This window comes from Lucilia sericata, unplaced genomic scaffold, assembly GCF_015586225.1.
Source record: "Lucilia sericata isolate MDLA Ls3-8-SP2 unplaced genomic scaffold, ASM1558622v1 Contig003199F_arrow, whole genome shotgun sequence".
Taxonomy (NCBI): Eukaryota; Metazoa; Arthropoda; class Insecta; order Diptera; family Calliphoridae; genus Lucilia; species Lucilia sericata.
The window spans coordinates 24,566-33,732 of record NW_023996751.1 but is presented as its reverse complement, the minus strand read 5'-3'; the positions used below and the strand labels follow the sequence as shown (position 1 = coordinate 33,732).

Genomic DNA, 9,167 nt, shown 5'->3' with positions numbered 1-9,167 from the left:
TTGCCTCCAAAAAGAAAGAAATATGTCTGTATTTGGTAAAGAATTTGAAAAAGATTGGCCTTTAAGTGAAAAAACAATAAAGTTAACAAAATTTTCGCAAGAACTTTTACAGAAATGTTTAAAAATAGAAAAACCGAATAAAAAAAATAAAAGATAAAAAAAATCCAATAAATTTCCTTTAAAGGTAAGTGATACTAAAAGCTAAATAAACAGTTCAATATTAAAAGAATTTTTGTTTATTTACAGTTCCCTATCGATAGCTGTCGTGTTAAATCTCAACCTGTGGAACGTCATGCTGATATACAACAACAAATTGCTTGGGCATATCCACTGATACACGAGAAAGTATTATTTTTGATTTTAGACTTTTTGGAGCATAAATTAAAGTATGGTAAGTTTGGGCGTATTTATTTTGACAGATAAAAAGCTTTTGGTGGTGAGTTTCTTAATAAGCTGGTTTGTTCGTAGTGTGGCCAGATGCTTTAGAGTTTAAGCGTTTTTTTTAATATCTCATAAAATTCAATTCTTTAACTAAAAAATCCAAAAATTTTGACAAGTAAAATAATTTTCATTATTTGCTAATAAAATTAAGTCAATATAACAAAAAGGTACTTTTTTGAAAAAAGTACTTTTTCTAACAAAATACACAATATTTTTAAGTTTAAATTAAAAAATAGAAGAATAATTTTTCAAAAAGTATCTTTTATACTAATTTATCAGAAATCTAGCTAAATGCCCAAAATCGCCTATAAACGTTTCAAAAGTACTGTTTTTACAACTTTTTTAAAAAATATAGCAAAACATACAATTTTAATTTCTTTTCAATTAAATATTGATTTTTATTAACTTTTATATAAACCTTTTAGGCACCACCCGAGAAAAACAACTTTATGCCAATATGGGACCCACTGAATTTGTTCAACGATTACTGAGCAAACGCTGCGCCAGTTTTGTGGGATTTTTTGATAGTTATATACTTATCTCAGGAGAAACTGGTTGCGGTGAGAAATATCTAAAAGTTGGCACAGACGAAGAAGAAGCGCCCTTAACACTGGCCAATGTTTTAAGTTATGATGAGATTAAGGTATGATGATATTACTGACTAATCCAGTTCAGGCTATGGATTAGTCTATAATCTCGTTTATAGTCTAGTCTATATTCTTGTTTATAGTCTAGTCCATAGTCTTATCTATAGTCTAGTCTATACTCTAGTCTATAGTCTAGTATATAGCCTAGTCTATAGTCTAGTCCACAGTCTAGTCTACAAACTAGTCTATAGCCTAGTCTATAGTCTAGCCTATAGTCTAGTCTATAGTCTAGTCTATAGTCTAGTCTATAGTCTAGCCTATTGTGTAGCCTATTGTCTAGTCTATAGTCTAGTCTATAGTCTAGTCTATAGTCTAGTCTATAGTCTAGTCTATAGTCTAGTCTATAATCTAGTCTATAGTCTAGTCTATAGTCTAGTCTATAGTCTAGTCTATAGTCTAGTCTATAGTCTAGTCTATAGTCTAGTCTATAGTCTAGTCTATAGTCTAGTCTATAGTCTAGTCTATAGTCTAGTCTATAGTCTAGTCTTTAGTCTAGTCTATAGTCTAATCTATAGTCTAGTCTATAGTCTAGTCTATAGTCTAGTCTATAGTCTAGTCTATAGTCTAGTCTATAGTCTAGTCTATAGTCTAGAATATAGTCTGGTCTACAGTCTAGTCTATAGTCTAGTCTATAGTCTAGTCTATAGTCTAGTCTATAGTCTAGTCTATAGTCTAGTCTATAGTCTAGAATATAGTCTGGTCTACAGTCTAGTCTATAGTCTAGTCTATAGTCTAGTCTATAGTCTAGTCTATAGTCTAGTCTATAGTCTAGTCTATAGTCTAGTCTATAGTCTAGTCTATTGTCTAGTCTATAGTCTAGTCTATAGTCTAGTCTATAGTCTAGTCTGTAGTCTAGTCTATAGTCTAGTCTATAGTCTAGTATATAGTCTAGTATATAGTCTAGTCTATAGTCTAGTATATAGTCTAGTCTATAGTCTAGTCTATAGTCTAGTCTATAGTCTAGTCTATAGTCTAGTCTATAGTCTAGTCTATAGTCTAGTCTATAGTCTAGTCTATAGTCTAGTCTATAGTCTAGTCTATAGTCTAGTCTATAGTCTAGTCTATAGTCTAGTCTATAGTCTAGTCTATAGTCTAGTCTATAGTCTAGTCTATAGTCTAGTCTATAGTCTAGTCTATAGTCTAGTCTATAGTCTAGTCTATAGTCTAGTCTATAGTCTAGTCTATAGTCTAGTCTATAGTCTAGTCTATAGTCTAGTCTATAGTCTAGTCTATAGTCTAGTCTATAGTCTAGTCTATAGTCTAGTCTATAGTCTAGTCTATAGTCTAGTCTATAGTCTAGTCTATAGTCTAGTCTATAGTCTAGTCTATAGTCTAGTCTATAGTCTAGTCTATAGTCTAGTCTATAGTCTAGTCTATAGTCTAGTCTATAGTCTAGTCTATAGTCTAGTCTATAGTCTAGTCTATAGTCTAGTCTATAGTCTAGTCTATAGTCTAGTCTATAGTCTAGTCTATAGTCTAGTCTATAGTCTAGTCTATAGTCTAGTCTATAGTCTAGTCTATAGTCTAGTCTATAGTCTAGTCTATAGTCTAGTCTATAGTCTAGTCTATAGTCTAGTCTATAGTCTAGTCTATAGTCTAGTCTATAGTCTAGTCTATAGTCTAGTCTATAGTCTAGTCTATAGTCTAGTCTATAGTCTAGTCTAGTCTATAGTCTATCTAGTCTAGTCTATAGTCTAGTCTATAGTCTAGTCTATAGTCTAGTCTATGTCTAGTCTAGTCTATAGTCTAGTCTGTAGTCTAGTCTATAGTCTAGTCAATAGTCTAGTCTATAGTCTAGTCTATAGTCTAGTCTATAGTCTAGTCTATAGTCTAGTCTATAGTCTAGTATTTAGTCTAGTCTATAGTCTAACCTTTGGTCTGGTCTAGTCCATAGTCTATAATCTGCTATAATCCAGCCTATAGTCCAGACTACAATTTATTCTGTAGTTTTGACTATAGACGAATCTATAGCCTTGATATAGTCCAGTCTGGTCTATAGTCTATATATTTTTTGATAATTTTATAGATTTCAGCCCTTTTAAGCGTTACCTCTCACACGGAATTCATTAACGATGGCGCTCGAGCTAATTGTGGTAAAATAGAAGAAGATTTAAACAAAATCGAGCCGAGTGGTGTAATAGTGGGTCTTATAGGGGCACGTTTTGTGCGACCCAATAGAATGGAAAGTGAGGATATAAAAATAGTCAAAACTCAAAATACTTTTGAAAACGGTTATGGAGCAGATACCAAAAATGGTAACGCTAAGGGTCTATGGCAATATTTATTCCCAAGCAAACCTTTAACGCCACAAATAGAAAAATTACAGGATTATAGACTAGTATGGAATAAATTCTATGAGGAAACAGATTTTCTATACCAAAAGGTGTCGGTGGATAATAAACGTTTTGAGAAAACTCTCAAATCGAAAGCTATTTTTGATAATTTAAAAATGAAAAAACGTTTTGCTATTTCTTTCGACACTTTACTCTTAGAGGCCCAACAGAGGGCCTTGAGAAGCAACAAATACGCCTATATACATGTAGTGGGTATAGGTTTGGGTGTTTGGTTGGAAACCGGTCAACAGGAAAAAGTTTTTATGGAGAGTTTCCAGCAACGTTTAAAGTATTTATTGCCTCAGCTTAATAATATAGGAGTAGTGCACTTGTCTTGGTTCCATTTAAACGAATGGGGTGATTTGAAAAATGAGGCTTTATTTAAATCCGACAAACATCCGAGAGGGGGCATTAAGATTTTAATGTCGAAAAGAAATCCTAATGATAAATTGGTAAGTTAGAGAAGAAATATTTTGTAATAGAGTTTAATTTTTAATTATATTTAAAGTTACCGCCCTATGACAATATGCTGCCAGTGGTTTCATATGCCTGGGATGGTAATGCCTTACCGGGTAATGAGTTTTGGAAGGTAGGTGTTATGAAACTGTTTTTAGTTAAAAGTTTTAAACCTTTTTATGGGGTCTTCTATTTCTAGCACTGTTTGGCATCTTCTAATGATCCATCTACGGCCTGTAGTACCTTAATATCGGAACTTTTTAATCCCCATATTAATACGGAATATGTTAATGGCAATAACCTACATATAGCATCACTTCAGCATGGGGTAATACATATAAAAGATTATGTAGAGCAAATACTAAAGGATCAAGTAATATCTGAGGATGAATGATATTACTCATAATCTAAAATTTGTAATAATTATATTTTTAATAAAAACAAAATGAACTTAATATAATTCTACATAAATGCTAAATGCTATTTAATAAACATTACTTTAGCCACCCTGTGAATACTTTCATGTGGTCATTACACCACCGATCCCCGCCCCACACTAGCGCCCAACAAACGCAAAAAAAAATGTTTTTTTTATCTCAACCTTTAGTCTTCTTTAAACATTTCTACCCAAAATGTCTGTTTTCGGCAAAGAGTTTGAACAAATTTGGCCCGTAACAACTTACAATAGAACTTTAACAAAATTTGGTGAAAAACTTTTACGCAAATTTCAAAAGACTAAATTTCATAAAAGAACCGTAAATTTAGAACAATTTAAACAAAATTCTCAAAAATTTCCCATAGAGGTAAATAAAATTTTTAATTAATTTATAGATATTTAAAAAAACGTATAATTTTCAGTTTCCTATAGATAGCTGTCGTGTGAAATCTCAACCTGTAGAACGTCATTTGTTTATAAAAGAACAAATTGCCTCCGCCTATCCGTTGATACATGAAAAAGTTCTGTATTTAATTATTGATTTTTTAGAACATAAATTGCGATATGGTAAGTTTAAGTTTGCAGCAATTTGTTTTGCAGAGTGGCAGCTTCGTGTGGTGAAAGCTGTTTTATATTCATAGTTACAGGGATGCCAGAGTTTCAGTGAACATATCGCTCAATTTGAAATGAAAATAATAATTTAAGTTTTGTAATCTGAAATTTTAAAATTATAGACTAGAACACAGTCCAGAAGAATAGATTGGGATTTAGAACTAGAACTGAACTAGAACTAAACTAGAACTAAACTAGAACTGAACTGAACTAGAACTGAACTAGAACTGAACTAGAACTGAACTAGAACTGAACTAGAACTGAACTAGAACTGAACTAGAACTGAACTAGAACTGAACTAGAACTGAACTAGAACTGAACTAGAACTGAACTAGAACTGAACTAGAACTGAACTAGAACTGAACTAGAACTGAACTAGAACTGAACTAGAACTGAACTAGAACTAGAACTGAACTAGAACTGAACTAGAACTGAACTAGAACTAAACTAGAACTGAACTAGAACTGAACTAGAACTGAACTAGAACTGAACTAGAACTGAACTAGAACTGAACTAGATCTGAACTAGAACTGAACTAGAACTGAACTAGAACTGAACTAGAACTGAACAAGAACTGAACAAGAACTGGACTAGAACTGAACTAGAACTGAACTAGAACTAAACTAGAACTGAACTAGAACTGAACTAGAACTGAACTAGAACTGAACTTAAACTGAACTAGAACTGAACTAGATCTGAACTAGAACTGAACTAGAACTGAACTAGAACTGAACTAGAACTGAACTAGAACTGAACTAGAACTGAACTAGAACTAGAACTGAACTAGAACTGAACTAGAACTGAACTAGAACTGAACTAGAACTGAACTAGAACTGAACTAGAACTGAACTAGAACTGAACTAGAACTGAACTAGAACTGAACTAGAACTGAACTAGAACTGAACTAGAACTGAACTCGAACTGAACTAGAACTGAACTAGAACTGAACTAGATCTGAACTAGAACTGAACTAGAACTGAACTAGAACTGAACTAGAACTGAACTAGAACTGAACAAGAACTGAACAAGAACTGGACTAGAACTGAACTAGAACTGAACTAGAACTGAACTAGAACTAAACTAGAACTGAACTAGAACTGAACTAGAACTGAACTAGAACTGAACTTAAACTGAACTAGAACTGAACTAGATCTGAACTAGAACTGAACTAGAACTGAACTAGAACTGAACTAGAACTGAACTAGAACTGAACTAGAACTAGAACTGAACTAGAACTGAACTAGAACTGAACTAGAACTGAACTAGAACTGAACTAGAACTGAACTAGAACTGAACTAGAACTGAACTAGAACTGAACTAGAACTGAACTAGAACTGAACTAGAACTGAACTAGAACTGAACTCGAACTGAACTAGAACTGAACTAGAACTGAACTAGATCTGAACTAGAACTGAACTAGAACTGAACTAGAACTGAACTAAAACTGAACAAGAACTGAACTAGAACTGAACAAGAACTGAACAAGAACTGAAATAGAACTGAACTAGAACTGAACTAGAACTGAACTAGAACTGAACTAGAACTGAACTAGAACTGAACTAGAACTGAACTAGAACTGAACTAGAACTGAACTAGAACTGAACTAGAACTGAACTAGAACTGAACTAGAACTGAACTAGAACTGAACTAGAACTGAACTAGAACTGAACTAGAACTGAACTAGAACTGAACTAGAACTGAACTAGAACTGAACTAGAACTGAACTAGAACTGAACTAGAACTGAACTAGAACTGAACTAGAACTGAACTAGAACTGAACTAGAACTGAACTAGAACTGAACTAGAACTGAACTAGAACTGAACTAGAAATTAACTAGAACTAAACTAGAACTGAACTAGAACTGAACGAGAACTGAACAAGACCTGAACTAGAATTTAACTAGAACTTGTATCAATTATATACATTCTTCTCTTCACAGGTTCTCCCTGCGAGCGTAAACTTTAAAAAAATATATCGATCTGCGAATTCGTACAACGTTTGTTAACCAAAAGATGTGTCAGTTTTGTGGGTACCGATGATGATTTTTTGCTGATAACAGGAGCTACGGGTTTTGGACGCCAATATCTGAAAGTGGGCACTCCAGAAGAAAGAGAGCCTTTAATATTGGCAAATGTTTTAAGTTATGATGAAATAAAGGTAAAACCTTTTACCAAAATTAAGAAAACAATATGTATTATTTTTAATTAAAGATTTCGGCCCTTCTGTCGGTTTCCTCCAAAACCGAATTCATTAATGATGGCGATCGCTATAATAAAGGTTTACGCGAACAAGATTTAAATAAAATCGAGCGAGAGGGCTTGGTAATAGGCATGATAGGGGCACGTTTTGAACGAAAAGAAGTCATGGAGTTTCAGGATATCACAATAACCAGACAACAAAATACTAGGGAGAATGGTTATGGTGAAGCAATGGATAAACCTCAAAGAAATTTAAGCCTTTTGGAAGCTTTAAATCCTTTAAGAAAAGTCAAAACTTTAGAAAAACTGCAAGATTATCGCCGACTTTGGAATAAATTCTATGAGGAGGAAGATCATTTGTATGATAAGGTCACCAAGGATAATTTACGTTTTGGTGATACTCTTAACTGTCTGGTTATATTCGATAATGTTATGATAAAAAACGTTATGCTCTTTCATTTGATTTACTGCTATTGGAGGCTAATCAACGAGCCCGCCCCGGTTGCGCCTATTTACATGTGGTGGGTTTTGGTTTGGGTGTTTGGCGTGCAGCGGTCCAGCAGGACAAAATTTTTATGGAAGGTTTCTATGAACGTCTGAATTATTTACTACCTTTGCTAAATAATATTGGTGTAGTGCATTTCTCTATTTTAATCTTATGGAATGTGGAGAGTTGAAAGATAATGGATTTATAGCTTCTCACGGACATCCTAAAGGGGGGATAAAGATTTGTATATCGAAAGGAATCCGAATGAGAAATTGGTAAGATGAAAAAGTAAACTGTTTTAAAGATTTCTTAAAACTTTATTAAATTTCAAAAGCCTGCGGAATACGAGGACATGTTGCTGGTCGTTCATATGCCTGGGATGGTAATGCCTTACCGGTAATGAATTTTGGTTGGTAAGTTTTAAAAGTGTAAAAATTTTCTTCAATAGCTAAACGAAAAATTTTGTGATCTATAAAAATCTAAACTTAAGTTCGTTTTCTTTTCAGGGCAGCCTAAGCGCCTCCAATGATCCTTCCACTGCCTGCAGTACTTTAATCTCTGAACTTCATAATCCCCACATTAATACAGACTTTTGTTTGTGGAGAAAATCTTCATATAGCCACTTATGATAGTAATATATATCCATGTTATGATTTTGCGAAAAAAGTATTAAAATAAACAACAGAGTTTAAGTTGTAAAATAACGATTTGTTAATGGCAAAAATACAAAAAAAAAAATATTTATTTAAAACATATAGTTGGACTATACTGTAGTCTATAGTCTACACTCTAGATTATAGTTTAGAGTGTAGTATAGCCTCGAATTTAGTCCTTAGTATGTACTATAGTCTAGTCCACAGTCTGGATTATTTTCTACTAAACTAGAACGGAACTAGAACTTAACTAATACTGAACTAGAACTGAACTAGAACTGAACTAGAACTAGAACTGAACTAGAACTGAACTAGAACTGAACTAGAACTGAACTAGAAACTGAACTAGAACTGACTGAACTAGAAACTGAACTAGAACTGAACTAGAACTGAACTAGAACTGAACTAGAACTGAACTAGAACTGAACTAGAACTGAACTAGAACTGAACTAGAACTGACTAGAACTGAACTAGAACTGAACTAGAACTGAACTAGAATTGAACTAGAACTGAACTAGAACTGAACTAGAACTGAACTAGAACTGAACTAGAACTGAACTAGAACTGAACTAGAACTGAACTAGAACTTAACTAGAACAGAACTAGAACTGAACTAGAATTGAACTAGAACTTTGAACTAGAACTGAACTAGAACTGAACTAGAACCTGAACTAGAACGAACTAGAACTGAACTAGAACTGAACTAGAACTGAACTAGAACTGAACTAGAACTGAACTAGAACTGAACTAGAACTGAACTAGAACTGAACTAGAACTGAACTAGAACTGAACTAGAACTGAACTAGAACTGAACTAGAACTGAACTAGAACTGAACTAGAACTGAACTAGAACTGAACTAGAACTGAACTAGAACTGAACTAGAACTGAACTAGAACTGAACT

The 9,167-nt window shown here is 33.4% G+C and overlaps 2 pseudogenes; both read left to right on the top strand.

Moving 5' to 3' along the window:
- The first annotated feature begins 22 nt into the window (after positions 1 to 22).
- LOC119614651 lies at positions 23 to 4,337 on the top strand (annotated as a pseudogene).
- A 165-nt stretch (positions 4,338 to 4,502) lies between these two features.
- Positions 4,503 to 8,289, top strand: LOC119614649 (annotated as a pseudogene).
- Positions 8,290 to 9,167: the final 878 nt, after the last annotated feature.